Here is a 17748-nt window from a genome sequence, read left to right on the forward strand (position 1 = left end):
CCGCCCTGAGTGACAGAGGACCGCTGGTACAGGGAACGAGTCCACTCCATGCAGACCGCACGACAACGGACAGAGCCCGTGATGCTTGTTTTGTGCATCACATTAAGGGAACTCCACTCAATGTGGTGTGACTGTGCAAAGTATGACCTGCAGATAACTATGCAACCTGCTTTTCTATTCAATTCAATCCAATTCAAAATACTTTATTAATCCCCAAGGGACAATTTAGATTTAAATCTGATTTAAATTTGAATGTAAAATTAGACCTAACCAAAGCAAAAACACCCAGATTGCCTTGTTGCGACATTTGAATAATGAGAGGCCAAACCGTTTTTTTTTTGGTTGTTTTTTTTTTTCTGTGCAATGTTGTGATGTTAAATTTGATTTACGTACTGCAGGGAAAAGGAGATTCGCCTCCAACCTGGTGTACACATCCCCGTCTCTGCTGATAAAATGTTGCCCCCACATTCCTCTGACAGTGATTGTGGCTACTTCACCAACAGACTGGACAAAACACATTAAATTATAGTATTTTCAACTCAAAGTTGTTGTTTTTTTCCCCCAAAACAGTGTCTAAAACAAGTGTCAAACATCAGGCCTGTGGGCGACAACCGGCTTGCAAGAGCCTCTGATCCAACCCGCCAAGCCACCCAAAAATCAGTATCGTAGAGAAAACCTACATTTTTTTTTTAAACAAATTGATTAAAAGTAGCAGACACAACAAAACACTGAGATCCGAGCTGAGATAGCAGTGATGTTGGCCTGAACGATAGCTTAACTTCATTGTGAGCAAACTGGCTTCTAAGCCATGCAGTCAGGGTGAGTTTCTAAAAACATGCATCATGGAACAGCTGCAGACGTTTCACTGTATTTTGCACCAGAAGGTTTCAGAAGGTGTCTATGGCACGACTCCCAGCCCACAGTCTCCTGGGGCTTGGTAGTTTTATAGTTCAGCGTCACCTGGAATATCAATTGAACGTCGTCGTCTGTTCGTACTAATGTCCGTGGACTCGCCATTGTGAATGTTTACAGCGTGTCGTCGTGTGCGTGGTTTCATTCCAACTGCAGCGTCACCTCATTTCAGCATTTCTGCCAATTTGCAAAACGTTGCAGTCCAAACAAAACTTTTCTGAAACTTAAATGCAAAAATGATGACATTTCAAGTGACTTAAATTTGAAAGGGTTTCGGGTTTAAACTTGAAGTGGCCTAAACTTGTCTTTGTTGTCAAAATCATACATTCTTATGTCAAATTAATTGCATTGTTTAGAGATAAAACTTTGAAATCGGGCAGATTTGACCTTTTTCTTGTATGGTTTTCTCCATCACACTGTTCATACACTTTCAGCCTTCAATTGTGTAATAGTGGGAACCATGCGTATTTTCTGTGTACATTTTCCTCCAGGCTGAGTTCTTTCTCTAAAGCAGGGGCGTTCAACCTCAGTCCTCGAGGGACGCAGTCCCGCATGTTTTAACTCTCTCTCTCTGTTGCAGCACACCTGATTGCAATGAGGGGCTCATTATTGGGCTTTTTCACAACTTTGGTGATGACATCATCATTAGAGTGAGGTCTGCTGAAGCAGAGAGAGAACTAGAACATGCAGGACAGGGGCTCAAGAGGAGCAGGGTTGGACTGCCCTGCTCTGGAGGACGTCTCACCAAGCTTACAAGGAAATTCAATTCCAAGCAGTGTGCAATGAAAAGTTAAATTCTAAGCTATATTTTGGGTTATATTTAATGAGTTTATAGCAGCCCATCCAGCTCGTACATAGATTAGTACGAGCTGGATGGGGTCTAGATCAACTATAACAACAGAAATCAAAGGAAAACTAACATTTGCAGTAACATTATACACACACACACACACACACACACACACACACACACACACACACACACACACACACACACACACACACACACACACACACACACACACACACACACACACACACACATACATATATATATATATATATATCAGTGTTGATCCCAGCCAACAAGTGGCTCAACAAGATTCCACCCGGCAACATTTCCTAAGCAACCGTTGCTAGGCAGCAGTTGCTAAGGAACAGTTGCTAAGGAACAGTTGCTGAGCAATGATTCCCTTGAGAGTAATTTCAAGTGTGCATAAAAGATAATAATGGTGATTGTGATGTGGTCATTTTTAATTTTTTTTATGTGCTTTTGCTACAAAAATAAATCAATTCTGGGAGTCCGGTCACTCTGGAGGCCATATACTCACACACTCCCGTCTACACCCGAGCGTTTCCACAAAGTGTCGTTTTCACCCTTTTACACAATGACGGAGCCAAATTGTTTTGAAAAAAACTTGCGCCTTGGCAGCCATTTTCGAAAGGTTTCATTCCCAGTGGCTCAGAGAACCTTTGTCATGTAAACGGGCATCCAAAACACAATGAAAGTTTTGAGTTTTTGAGTTCTTGATATCATGACAAACAGTTCCTAAGTTGCTCCTCATCCAATCAATCAAACCAATCCCACCCTCCAATATACATTTGGGATAATTCCTCTCTGGTCCCGTTATAATTACAGCAGCCACTAGAGGGCACTCTCTATCCCACCAGTGGAATCACTGAAATTGTCTCGAAATAATATGTGCAAGTCCAGGGTCCACATGGAGCTCGTTTCCACCTTCAATAGGCCAGCACAGTGAAATGATCATAACCTTTTACTGATTTTTTTTGTAAAACCCCAAATGTTTTTCTTGAATTCATTTTAAAGAGGTATGGATGAATTATGAAAACATTTGACATTTAATGCAATATCTTAAAACCCTGAAAAGTTCAAAAAAATTTCCAGGAGGCTCATGTATAATTTAAACACAATCTCATGCAAAATACAGGGAACACAAGTCCTCCATTTGTGGCATTTTACAGCCATCAGCATATATGTAATTGCACTTTCAGCATCATCTGAGTGTGGCATTGATGGTAACACTACTTTATATGCTACATTATAGTACAATGTGTGAACATTTTGATGGCTTTTACTACAGCTTCATCTCACTAAAACTCTGCAATCCACAGTCAGTGGATTAGAAACGGCAGTGACTTGGATAGGAAAAAAAATGCAATAATGATCTTCTCCTTTTCTTTAAAAAAATGGTATCTCCATATCAAATTTGTCTGGCAAATAAATACAAATTTGACTAAAAATAAACCCTCTAAGAAATCCAACCCGACCACCAAACCACCAAGCACATTGTTAACATTTCTAAGAAAACAGATTTTTTTTTAACACATTTCTTAAGAGTAGCAGACACAACACAACACAACACAAAGCTGAGGTTACGCTGCCATGAAAGATCTCAAACTAACATTAGCCTCAAAGTCATGCTGTCAGGGTGAGTTAATAAAAACATGCATAATGCAACAGCTGTAGTAGCAGTTTTTATAAGTTTGTTTTTTCTGCATTTCATGGTATTTTGCAATAGAAGATAACATTAAAACTGGTTTTCTATTGGGGTTGTAGTCATTTTCAGTAGTAATTTTTTGGCTTGTTGTTGAATCTCGAGTGTTGTACCAGCTCTTGTTATGTACTTTTTGTTGTCGTTCGTGTGCACATTATTGACATGCAATGCTTGAAAGTGCTTTAATAATGCTAAATGACAAAAGCCTGAAGGAGATAATAGCCTCAGGTGATGATGGGTTGCTTACATTTTAATTTCCGTTATTGTCTGGCGGCTGTAATAGAGGGCGGATGCATTTCAAAGCGAACAGTACCTGTCCCAACCATCTCGTCCTCCTTCTCAATATTAAAATGTGTCTTTGTCGCGGGCTAATCTACAGATGTAATGTTTATTTAAATATGCGGAATAAATCTGTCTCCTCTGCTCTTATGTGCTCGCTCATGCATTTCTGAAATGGCAAAAGCTTTTCCCGTTGCTCTGAACACGCTAACGTGCTAAATTGAGCGTCGCAAGTGAAATGCTCACTGCACTACTTGGCCGGTGGCATTTCTCAGAGGCTCACATTGTTGCTGAGCACTTCCTGTCCTTCCTATCTCAGCTGAGTTCGTGAGAGGAGGGAGCTGCGCTGCCTTTGTTATGTTAAGCTGTGACATCAACAGTTAGTCCTCATGAGCTTTGTCCAGACTTGAGGAGACATATTGAGCTGTGTCAGGCGCAGCTGCATGGAGAAATGGCTCGCCGTGAAGGTGGCCGACGACAACGTCTTTGAATCTGAGGGGTAGGGTGTTGTTACGGGCGGCGGGAAATCATTTGCTTGCAAAAAAAAAAAAAAAAGAAGAAAAGAAAAAAAAGCATTCTGCTTCTGCACAAATGTCCGGACAGACGTGCCGAAAAATGTCCTGGCCGAGACGCAAAACGGCGACAGATGGGGCTGACTGTCAGACATCTGCTTCACAAGTACTGGAACTGGCTGGCAGGCATCAGCCCGGCTTCAGTGGAAGTGTCAGGAGTCCGTGTGGTGACGGCAGTCGGCGCGAGTGCCCCCATCTCCTGCGAGCTGTTCGTGCCCGGATCACCGTGTCACCTTGCTCAACTGTAACCACCTCTGTACCCATCCGACTTCTGTTGACGGAGCGCCCGGCTCACGCCGCGGGACATTCAGAGTGCCATTCCAAATGGATTCCGCCATGATCCTGTTGTCACAAGCCCAAGGCCCCGACCTCCAGGCCGGCCTGGCATCGTCACCGTTGTGTTGCATCACCCTGGAGACGCAGCTGGAAGCTCAGTCTGATAGAAACTTGTTGTTGGGGGGGGGGGGGGGGGGGGGGTTGAGTAATACCCTCCTGCTGCTCCTCCTGGTGCTGCTGGCCTGTTTCCTCCACACAGTCCTCAGTGTTGTAATGCTGTCAGTAACGGCTAAGCTTGTTATGTGACACAACTGTTGTTATTGCTGCGGATAAACCGCCACTCAGCTCTTTCAACGGGCCTTCCATCTGAAATGAAACGCTGGAATGTGAGAGCTGTGCGCTTTCACAGCAGTTGCAGGTGTGATATGCATTACGCATCACAATCGTGACATGACTTTTGATAAATTATCCAACTATTAAGGATACAATGTTGACATCTTTGGGATTTGTACTGCCCAATAACAGTTTCTCTCTCGCTCTTCTCTGTCCGCATTTCAGAAGCAAAGCGGTTGATATTTTTTCATTGATTTTGAAGATTTTACCTTGGTTTTGGTGCTTTTGTGCTGGCTTATGTGACTTTTGCATTTTGCACAGAATTGTATAATCTGTTCAATCATTCTTTTGCAAGATGTGGATTTTCGATGGTCATAGTACAATAATACTTACAACAATATTGTACAGCGTTAGAAGACCTCATATAGGCCACGGCTGTTAAACTTTTGTAAGTTCAAAGGCTCAAACAATCCAATTTGTTCTCAATCGGTGAAATATTTGCATGATTATCTATAAATACCAACAAACTCAAATAATCCACCCGAAAAGTGTTTAATGCATTTTCTTAAGACACACTTGTTAAACTTCTGCCCCAGGTACACGGATTCATATAACAAAATGCAGTATAAACATGTCTATAATTTAAGCTCAATCAAAAAATCTGGAAAAAAAGCATTTTCCAAACTATGTCACACCTGAGTATAAGTCACATATAGAAATGTGTCATGAAGTGGAAAAAATCATGTGCAAGGCCTCATTTACATGACATTTTGTGTGAAAATGCATCATTTAAGCATTTTTCACTTTCTGTTTAGATGGCAATAATTTGAAAACGATGTCAGTTTACAAGGAAACAACAGAAACACTGAAAACAATGTAGTTTTCATGTTAGGCCACTAGTTGGTGCTGTTTTTATAATGAAAGCACCCACATGACTGAAGAGAACAATAAGCTATAAACATTAACAATGGCGAGTACATAGACACTTGTATTGCATATGAGTGGCGCTGAGTGTCGTCATGGAAACGGACACCCCAAAAAAAGTGTTTTCACTTTGAAGTTGCCTTCTGAACAGGACCTAAAATACATGCTGGCAGATGCAACAATACCAGGTGCATTTGACAATAAACACCTCTGTAGAAAGCGGCTAAATTATTTCTTGAAACAGAGTGTTGCTTGGCCGGGTGGAGGAAAAGTTTTCGACGTAAATAACTGGACGATAAGAGCAAAATGTGCAACGACAACGCCAAAGCCATCGGCATCACGTCAATGGTGAAAGCGTAGCCATTAGCATTGACAGCCAAGTTAATATTAAGATTATTCTGAGGGTTGTATTTAACAACAGCAGAAGTTAAAAAAAAAAAAAAGGAAAAGAAAGTAAACATGCTTTCATTGGGAAAACACATGTAAACGTCTTTATTCCTTCATTTATCAATATGTCGAATACTGTGGCTTATTTGATCAAAAACTGAGATGCAATTAAAATGTGAAAAAGTGCACATTTTTAAATAATAGAGTCTTTCTTCTCATTACACTTTCATGACTTGCTTGTATCTTTTTCATGTTAAATTTGTTTCGAGATGTGTGTCATGTTTTCTAAGGTGCTTGTGACTTAATTACATTTGCAGCTTTTTTTTTTCAATCTCCTACATGCTTTGTTTTTTTTTTCTTCAGACTGCCCTTCTATTGCACGTTTTCACATTAGTGGTCACAAAGTGCTTTGAAATTTTAATTGCAGCCAACGATTGTGACGAGGCTGCCATGCGAGGTGTTCGCCCACCACTGGGACTAACTTGTGACTCGGATTTCTTTCTAACTGCGCAGCCTGCAATCACATGACGACACGCTCTCCCATCGGATCTTAAGATACTTATTTTCCCTATTCGTTTTAAGAATGCATAACCTCCGGTTAAATGTTAAATCTGCTTTATTCAATGAAGAAACAACAAAGCTAGGATACCTATTAGGTTCTTCATTATTCTTCAGTTTCAGCCAGTTTTAACTTCATTTAAATACAGTCCATTTATAAACAACATTACAACACCTCTTACCTTTTTAGATTGAGAGAGGCCTTCAGCGAGGAAAATCATTGCACTTTTAGACAACTAGTGAATAGAAAGCGCTTATTCAGACTCATTTATTAACATACTTGTAAACGAACGCAAGCAGATGCTTCATTAGCTCCATTTAGAAAAAGAATGCGTTTTGGGGCTGGTTTACTTGAAATGACAGTTAGTCTGAGTTTAGGGAAAACTAAAGCTAATCTCAGATATATTTTCACCAACTCATCAATCCATCTTTCTCAACATTTTAGGATTGTGCATTAAAAAAGGCGTGGAAAATAAACAGTGTTTGTTTTTTTTTGTTTTTTTGAGCTCTCAAAATTTCAGTCATTAATGAATATGAGCATATATAAACATTTATAATCATCAACAAACCTGGACACATTTTGAACTCATTTATATTTGTTTGTTTGTTTGTTTGTTTGTTTGCATTTAAAAATTGGTCAATTACACATCTCAGAGAAACACACGAGAACAAACCAGAACTGAGTTAAGAATATTAAGAAATGATAATGTGTCATTATTTGTGGCACACAATCTGAATGTTAATAAACTAAAAATTAACGTCTCTACATTGGAGGTTGCAGTTTTTCTGAATCGTTTATTCACAAACACTGGTACCTGAGACACGATGACGACAATATGTAACTTATGCACCAACCCTCTGAACCAATTGCACGCACATTTCAATTCTTAAACATGCCGTTTTCAAAACACCACACACAATGTGCTGCATTTGGCACAATTTTCATGAAGACAATCCTGTGTTTTCAGGAGCAACATGCTGTCATTCAGAATTCTAAAGCTATGCACACTGACTCAAGAGGAGGAGGAGGAGGAGGAGGAAGGCCAAGGACCGTAGTTTGTGATGAGATCTGAGTCACTCTTTTTATTTATGTGTAGAGTTCTGAGAGCATGAGGCATGCTTTCTGAAAATGTGCATGGACAATCGAAAGAAAACTCGATTTGAGTCTCTTGAATGCACTTGAATGCACACTCAAAGAAAATAAAGAGGAGCTGCTGCTTTTTTCCTTTTTTCCTTTTTCTTTATTACCATTTTAACCCTCTGCCTTGTGTCCTTCCATAGATGTCCTGCTATTAAGTAACAAGAATTTTTTTTTTTGCCCATATTGCACACCCCTACTTGGACCGCATGGATCACGTTGTCTTTACCAGCTTTTAGAACACATACAAACCGACCAATGGTTTCTCTGCGGTTAAGCTACAAACCAGCAATGTGTCCCTGATGGACTGACTGAGGTCTTCAATTCCTTATAGGCAGTTAACTGTAATGACAACCGAGCCATCAATTAGAATGGGTTCACCACTAAAAGCAGTCAACTGGAGTGGAGTGTCTCCCTTAAACAGCTCACACATTGGTCGCATGACGAGACCAGGTTGGTTTGGATCTTTCCAGATAACAATCTGAGCCCCATTTACACAACAAGGCTTCCAGTTTTTCCCGTTATTGTTTCAAAAAGGTTGAAATGGAATGAAATGGAAGAAACACTGAAAAGGATGAAGTGAGCATGTTTTTGTAATGAAATCACAAACACAGGTGGAGAGAACAATAAACTGTAAACTTTAACAATGGAAATTTTCAGTTTTCAAAAATGAATAGTCAATGTAAGTCTTTTAAAATCATCTTGAATAGTGCATAGCATAAAGGCAAGATGCTTTTTTTTGTAATTTTCTGTTTCAATAAGTAACGACAACAACAAAAATTACCTTATTCACATACAGTATGCATCAAGAAACACAGAAACGCCTGTCACTTCTTTGAATGAGTAATAAGGATAAAAAAAAAAAGGCTTTAGATTGTAAGGCCACATCTCCCTTCATGTGCACTGTGAAAGTAGATCAACCCCGGCTTTTCTTGTTACAAAGAATATACGGCGGTGGCAGCACGGAGCACCGGAGCTCTTCTCGTGACAAGTAATTCAATCGGAGACCAGCAAAAAAAGACTTGATGAGTTTTGATCCGGAGTCAACCCTCCATTAGCCTTTGCAGCAGATGCAACAAAGCTGCATCAATACACAGAGACAACATGCCAGAGGGTGACAGATATTATGTAAACATGACACCGGGAAAGTTCATATTCTGGAAATTTTACTCTGCATTTGTGCATCAAACTCAAACAAAACTCAGGTAAAAACATCAAAATAAAGGTCTGGTAGAAGGTCCATTTCTATTTATTGGGGGAACGCCTGTCACTCTGCATCTCTCTAATGAACATCTGAAGTCCCAATGTATGTTTTCTATTCCCGAACAGGAACAGCAGAAAGACTGATACCTTTAACCCTCAATCTGCAGGGCTTTCTTTCCATACTGGAGTTTTGCTCCTACACTGTCTATGCTTGCTCAAAGTTGTGTTTGCACAGAAACAAATGGCGGCGCCCTGTACGGCAGTGGCTGCTTCGGCATCCGGTAACTTATCCAATACATCGCACAATTCAGTCTTTACAACATCTGCTGCTCGGCGTAACAGTGCAAAAACTGTATCACTGTTTGACTGTTTGTACTACTTTTTAAAATATATTTAAATACGTTTTTTTTTAATGCCTTTTTCACCGGTTGCTAAGCAACGACATTTCGTTGCCAGTTCCTCACTGTGTGATGTACTGTGCAATGACAATAAAGAAAGTCTAAGTCTAAGTCTAAGTCTAAGTTTTTCTTTATAAAATTGTCATAATTGCTATATTGTTATTGGTACTTTATAAATATATCTGAATTCCATTGAAGAAGTGCACAAGTACCTTTCACAGCGCATAAAAATCTACCTTACACCAGATGTCACGAGGATGGTATTGATTTGTAAGCTTGAGGCTTTATATAGCAGTCTTTAGACATCAGTGAGATTACATTTCAGTCACTTGCGCAGCGAGATAATCTATCAAGCATGGGAATTCATCTCCATCGTTTTACCTTTTCTTTGCTCTGGCATTATGAAGAATTTATGATTATTTATAAGCTGAATAATGCATACAAAAAAGGCATTAAACTCAGAACATTTTCAGCTGGTTGTCCTACCCAAGCATATTGTATCTCTTCATTTGGCCTAATTTACAGGTATCGCTGAGCCAGTTCATTGTGATGAAACCACTCACGTGAGCGCAGAGAACAATACGCTATAAATAGTAACAATAATGAGCAACGGACATTAGTAATCACAGACAACTAAATTGGTTTGTTATTAGGGTGACTCTCAACTGTAAAACTGCCGAGCCTGGAGTAGAAATTCACGGCCCATCTTTCTTTTGTCAGTAATATAAAAGAATTTCTAAAAACGTTGATATCGCTTGTGCTCTTTGGTATACTTGTGGGCAACGTTGCCGATGCATGCAGCTGCGTAGAACTCACCGGGTCATATTGGGGAGTTTTTGGCGAGTATGAATATGAGTAGGCTACTTCGTGCAGATGCCTACAGTAGCCCAGAAGGGCCAACGGTACAACACAATAGCAAAAGCCACAACACAACAAGAAATAGTCACAATATGCCAACAAAAAGCCACATGACAACAATAAATAGTCACAACACAACAGCAACAAGCCACAACACAACAAATAGCTGATACCTGATGGTGCTATTGGTGCATCCCGAGTTCTAACATTCAGACTTGTTTTGCTGCGATTGAGTCCTAACTCTCTGCAGGCTTGTTTGACTGTCTCAGTTTCAGAAACACGAATTTGACGCAAGCTGGCCTCTCTAATGTGACACAGTGAATCGATCCTCATTGATCGGGCCTGCAGCCCCGCCGCCGCCCCGCGGGGCTCCGCAGCCTGTCGGGAAGCGAAGCTTGCGAGTCTAAAATCTGGAAGAGCCTTTGTGTTCTGTGCTGCATGAATACTTCAGCTCGGGACAAGCAGGCGGGTGAGCACCAAGGGGGTTCACGCATCTATAATTTATTCCAGACCTTCACACTACATGAGAAACACATCAGATAGGCAGGCATCCATCTGCAGATGGCTCAGTGAGGCAAACCACATCCAGGTTCTCGTCAGCTCTGTTTACATCTGAGAGCTGGCAGAGCGTGACCTGCTTTGCGTCCCACTTCGGTCAGATAAAACCGGCTCTGTGTAACAGCCGTCGAACATCTCCGGCCCGCTCCTTCCTGCTAAACGCTGCTCTTTGCATTAAAGTGACCCTCGGTTATCACACGAGGTCCCCCCCCCTTTAACACCGTTCAGCGCTGACATGTTCCCATCAAAGGCGATCGTGTTTTATATAGAGTTTATATCTGACTAACACTGAGAGCTGAAGACATGCAGTTTGCGGACCAACGCGCTGCTGTCATGCTAAGCGCTAAAGCATGTCGGAGTTCAAGTGTGACCTGCTGAGTCTGCTCTTTCCTCCACTCAGCTCACACTCGGTGGATTTCATTGAAGGGCAATTCATCAAATCCTGACACTTAACCGCGGAAAGCTTTAACAGTCAGTACACATTTTTGGGTTTTCTGTGACTTACAACTGCAATTTTTAAAATATGAATATATTAATAGGCTATGAGTGTCGAGATAGTGCTGACTGAAAGGTTGAACAACTTATTTTTGCAGGTCAGCATCGCCCAGTCCATCTAGTTTTAATGCAGCTTTTTGAATTGTTGCAGCTAAAGTAGATTTGCAGCAAATGTTTGCACATTTTGTTTATTTAATAAGTTGTAAATCCTTTTTTTGCCACATCTCTTTTATGATTTTTAAAACTAAAAGGCCACAGAAGCATAAAGCTAACATGAGCCAGTGAACAGGTTATCCACTATACTACCAGATATGACTTTCCACGACCACAGCTAGATATTGTACATTTATCTCACATAAATAAATCTGTTTTCATTTTAATGTTGTCATGACCTCCACCTCTGGCTCTTCCTAGTGGCAGCATTTGTTCCCTTCCCCCTCCCTCCTTTCCTTTTTCCTAGGTGAGCGTGTGCTGCCTGCTGTGTGAGGTGTGGAGGAGTGCAGTGCTGATTTTCTGAGTGCACTCACCTGCGGCAGGGTGGGGCTTCTCTCAACAATGCACCTCTCTCCCTATAAAGCATCAGATGAAGCTTTGGCGTCGGACCGTAAAACTACCAACTGTTAGTTGTTCTCTGTTCTGACTTACCTCGCCTCAGATTGTTTTGTCCTGCGTTAAGTGTGTCTCTCTTCTGCTGCAGTTCTTGACCCACCCTGCTGCACCGAGCTCCTGCATGAGACTCTGCTCGTTGGCACATTCCTACAGCTTCAGCACAGGACTCCCCGACAACCGTCCTTCTGGCTGCAGCACACGCCACCTCGTCTGGTCTCCAGTGTCAACAAACGCCATTCATCCCGCTCCGCTTCACACCAGGCTGTGTGCTCCCTCAGTCTCCCGCTGGGTCCTGATAGTTTGTTTGGGGTGGTTCCTTCGTCGGCGTAGTGTTTCTGTGTTGTTTATGCTGGAGTTCTGTTTGGATGGGTTTTAGTTTGTTGTTTCTATGTTAAGTCTGTAATTCTGACTCTTGGAGTTCTGCTTGTTTGTGTTTTTGGTTTGTGTTCGTTGCCACGTTGTTGCTTATTAAAGTGCTCTGAGAGTATTTCTGGTTGCCGTGTTTCTGTCCGCAACTGAGTCTCTTGAGTGTGAACCGTGACAAATGTTTGAGTCAGAAAAGGTAACAAAACTGACAGGAAGACATTGAGAAGATAAAACATGCTTATGTTTGAATTGGAAAGATCTTGAATTAAACTTGGCATCTGTTTAGCTGGTTATTTCATTAGAAGATTAATACAATTTTCAAAAACTCATATGAAGTTTAGTATTTTGCAGAATCAAAACTGGAAATTGAATAAGACATTTATTCCAATATGTCTTCTGATCTTCATTTCCTCCCCCTTTTCATTGTGTGTGGTAAATGGCTGGTTTGTCTCTTTGATCCTGTTTACACGACAATGTCTCCAGTGAAAACACATAATTTTTGCATTTTGGTGTCAGAACATTTTCACTTGAACTCTCGCGGTGTAAACGGGCCTTTTATTTTACACTGACGGCAACAGTAAAGCAGCACTGCATGCCATGTTGCTTGTTGTAAACCTTGTGAACTGGGAAATGCAACCACATCAACAGGTAACTTTCCCAGTTTATTTTCAGAATCTTAAATTTTTTGGAAGCTGAAACCTCTTCAACAGTTGCACTGTATATGAAGCCTCTCCAAATATATGTACCTTTAACCTCCCCAGTAAACTAGTTGTATTTATTTATAGCTGCATAATTTGGTTTCATGAAATGAAATCAATACAATTACTTTATAAAATGTTTTCCAATCTGTTTTTTAATCTGATAGTGTTCTATTGTTTGCATGGCCTTGGTTTGCAGCAGAGTTGCACACACACCTTCCTGACGTGGCCTTGCATGGGGCTGTGTGGGTGGTGGATGACTCTTCTGCTACTTCTGTGTGGGCGGACAGCTCAGAGTGTAAACTCAAGACTGTGTGTGTGTATCTCCATATGGACGAGAGTGTATGTGTGTGTGTCTTGAAAGCCTGCAATGAGCTTTGTGTGCTTAATCTCATGTTTTGCGTCTGGTTGAGTTTGAGAGCCATTGTTGGACTCTCCAGCAGCAAACATGTCTGCTTATTATATAAATGGCTGTAGAGCAGATTGGTCCGGCTTTATTGATGTGAGTGGGCTGGCAGAAGAGATGCAGGGAGGGGGGGGGGGGTGCTCATCTGACAAGGAGGTCTTCACGCTATCAGGGTCATCCAGTAAGTGGAGAGTTTAAAGCAAACCGGTTGTGGCAGTCACGCCAAGGCTTGGAAGGTAATTACGAGGTGCTTCTCCCCGGCATTCTTATTTTTTTCGCAATTATTTTCCGTGGCTCCACCGTGAGAGGGACTTGTTGAAAGTTTTGTTTATTCACATCGACAAGCAAATCCGTCTTTAAAAATGCATGTTGTCCGGGCTGAACCTCCAAAAGAACAGCGTGTACCAAAAGTCTGGACTCAGCAGCACCTGACCAACCAGCCTGTTTCTCACTGCTTCAAAGCTTTAACATTTTGCGCACTTCAGAGGCTTCTATCTCACTTTGAAAGAAGTACATTTTTAGTTTGTTGCCTTTGAGATGTGCTCCTCCACCAACTTCTCTCAGCTTTAAGTTTTTAACCATCATTTTCCGAAGGCTCCCCTTTACATATACTTTGTTTTAAACAGAAAAGATCAACTCTAATCTAACAGTGTGCTCCCCTCAACAAGAAGACTGCATACCTTGTGTAGGGCATTTCCATGTGGAGTTTGCATGTTGTCCCCGTGGTTAGTTTTCTTTGTTTACTTCCTCTCTGGGTAATCAGAATCTTGTTCTCCACCGGGAGAGACTCCTAGTCTATGTGAACTCAACGTCAATAAAAGAAGCTATAAAATATGGATGAATGGCTACTTTCGGAAGTTTCCTGAAACATGTTGTGTCCTGATAGGTTTAAGTCCCGTGAAAATCAAACAAACATCCTATTTGGTGGAAATGGGGATTATAGGATTAAAGAAAACCAGCTCATACTGTTAGAGAACAGTGATGTGTCAGATTTAAGGAGCTTTGGGGTTGAACAGTAATAATGATAGAAATAATCGGAAAGCAAAACTAAAAGTAATCTTATTGAAACCCAAATTTTTCCGATTTATTTCAGGTGTGATCAAATAACAATAATCAAAGAAGCTTTAGTATATGTTACAATACTTGTGTCGTGTATATATAAAGATCTACCATATATTTTTACTTCAAAGCATCGAAACAGCAAGACAAAGACTCTCCTATCCACAGTAATTGATTCGTCTTGATGAAGTCCCTCATGTGGCACTGTCAGTGCTCTACCCTTCAGTGAAATGTAACTACCGATACAGTGATGCAGCCTTTGTATTTCTGAGTTTTGTTGCCACTAGCGGTTCTTTTATGTGCAGAATGTAAAGCTCAGAGCATTAATTTAAGGACTAAATAGCTGGTCATTATGCCCTTTAATCTTGCAGCAAACAATGAGGCGTTATTTGTTTTTATAGCAAGCAGGAACATTACCATCATCATGGTGGTCAGCACACAGCAAAACAAATAAAAACTGGATTTCCATCTGGTCCTGGGCATTTTTCAGTATGTTTTTTTTTTTTTTTCACATTGTCTCTATATATTCCAATAAATTTATGTCAAGATAAATGGTGTGACTTTTCATGAGAGTAATATGTTTATGGGTGACAAATCTGACGGATAAATCCTGTCATCAAGCTTGAGCTCCAGTTCTTTATAAAAGTCTACAATTTGTTCAAACTGTAGATACGAAACAATAACTATACCTCATTTTCACTATGAAGAAATAATCTGTGAGGATTTTTGTTTCAGCAGCCATGTATGGCCAATGGCAGGATTTCCATTTTCAGGGAGTTTTGTGTTTTTGGTTAAATAGTCTTTCGTGATTTGAGAACAACAGTTGTTAAAAACCCAAAATGCAACATCGAGAGCAATGTCTGTACAATTTGCAGTGGAGTTTGCATGCTTCTAACCTTCTCTGAGCATAAACAACATTGTGCTCACCGGTGGTTAAATGTGAGATAACCTGTATTATCTTATCTTATCACATTCTGAGATATTAACATCAGCAGCTGTTGAGATCTGTAGGCTATTGAAAAAAATAACACTTGTGATGCATGTACCTGGTAATTAATTCTAGTTCTACCTGCCAGTTTTGAGCAGGATTTCTTCTTGGATGTGCTAATGGAGGCCATGCCCCCCACTAGGAGAACCCCGCGGCGAAGTGACAACAGTGACAGTCTTCAGGATGTCTCCTTCCCTTCGCCCAATGTCATCTGGAATGGGCTGCGTGACCCTCCGACCCCACTCTGCATGAAGAGGCCGTGGGAGCTGAACGGTAGCCTGAATGAGCAATGAGAGCTGAATTGTGTTTTCAGATTCTCCACACATGGTGTCTATTGTCATGCATTAAGCACAAGCCACCTGCCTTCTCTGTGTCCAGTAAATGGGACATATTGTTTGGCATTTTTCTTTCTCAGAAGTTGTCCGGACCGATCAAATCATATTCGACAGGCTCGTTTTGGAGGCACACGCGCAGCCGGCAGCTGATGAATGCTGATTTCGTCTACCTTGTGATTAATTCATCGGCCTCACAGCAAAACAGAGAGTTGTGTGATTCATAATTCACAGCAACGCTCAAATTCTGGCCTCATTTCCAGACACCTTTTTTGCAACTGCAGGAATTGTTGACACTGATAGCTAGAATAAACACGCGGCCGCTAAACACCCTCAGGGGAAATGTCTTAAATACTTCTTGACTGTCGATCAGGAGAATAAAACGCAAAACTTATCTTTTCAATTATCTTGTCATTTTCCTGTGCATGTCCTGTTTTGTTGTGGTGATTTGTTTGGACGCGCCCCGCTGTGATGAATAAACTCACTGTGCTACAGAATAGTTCCTCCCCTTGAACATCTCCTTTGTGAGCGAGTGTGTGTGTTGTAAAAAAAAAAAAGGAAAAAAAGGAGCTTGTTTCCTAGGCAACCAGGAGGTTGATTCAGCTCGTGTCTTCATGCAGCAGGGGTGCACCTAACAGTTCTTTAAACAGAGGGAGCCCAGAAATGATAGGACACCCACCATATCTGCCAGTGTGTTTTCACTTGGTGTCCCTTGACGCATGATTTAAAGCTTGAGTGGTGGAGGAGAGCAGGGGGGGGGGGGGGGGGGGGGGGGGGGGCGGATGGTGCTGACATCCAGAGTGATAAACGAGCTCCTCCAGAGGTTGGTCCACTTTATTCACAAACAGACTCTTGCAGGTTGGAGGTGAGTAAACCGCATCAAAGACAGTGTTTGTGCCTCAACTCTGACCCCCAAACCTGCTCAGACAGAGGAGACATTGAATAAAATAGTAAATTTAAAAAAGCACACATCTTCCTCGTCATCATCGTCCTCATCATCTATCTGCTCTAATACATTCAAATCACACGCAACAATAACAAGACTCGCATGGCGTCTAATGTGGATTAATTTTGCAGCCCGCAGGTATATGCAACCCTAATCCCACTTTACAAGCCATACAATGATTAAGTGTATTTCTAATATGTGAAGGCATATATTTCCCGTGCAAACATCTTCATCAGCATCAGTACGGCACGCCAACGCGCAAAAACCTCACAGAGGGTGAGAGCCGATGTACGACGGGAGCGCGCCTCCCAGCCTCGCCACCATCAGCACCACCGCATCGGCGGGCGCGCATGCACAGCTGTCAGTACCAAGGACAGCAGCCGTTCAGCCCCGGAGCGAACAGCCGATACGACGCATCGGTGTGACAAAGTGCGGAGAGCGGCGGCTGCAGAGAGCGATACGCGCCCCGGAGAGGAAGCCTGTTTCGTTTATTTTCTTTCTTTCTTTCTTTCTTTCTTTATTTTCCCTGACGGATTAACCCTTTCATCCAAAACCGCAGAGGGGTTTTGGAAGAAAGGGGGGAAAAATGTGCAGAATGCGGGGATGACAACCTGATCATGCACATTCCTCCGCATTGCACATAACAGCCGCCGATTTCTTCTCCGCTCGCCTCCCTCCCCTGCGCGCCCCACACCGCCCACCTGGATCGCAGCAGTCCGCAGTCTGTGCGTCTCTTATCGCCCGCCACAACCGGCCTGAGCCGTGCCGCTGTCCGGGAGCTGGTCGAGCCGACCCGCCACCGAGGAGACGAAAAGCGACCGGGTTGCACTGTGCTGTTTGGTGGTCCGCCACGCGATGCGTCTGTTTCTGCTGGCGGTGCTCTTCTCGTGCTCCTGCGCGCGGGCCGGCTGCGAGCCGAAGATCGTGAACATCGGGG

The sequence above is a fragment of the Blennius ocellaris genome (genome assembly GCF_963422515.1).
Source record: "Blennius ocellaris genome assembly, chromosome: 15".
In the NCBI taxonomy this organism is placed as follows: domain Eukaryota; kingdom Metazoa; phylum Chordata; class Actinopteri; order Blenniiformes; family Blenniidae; genus Blennius; species Blennius ocellaris.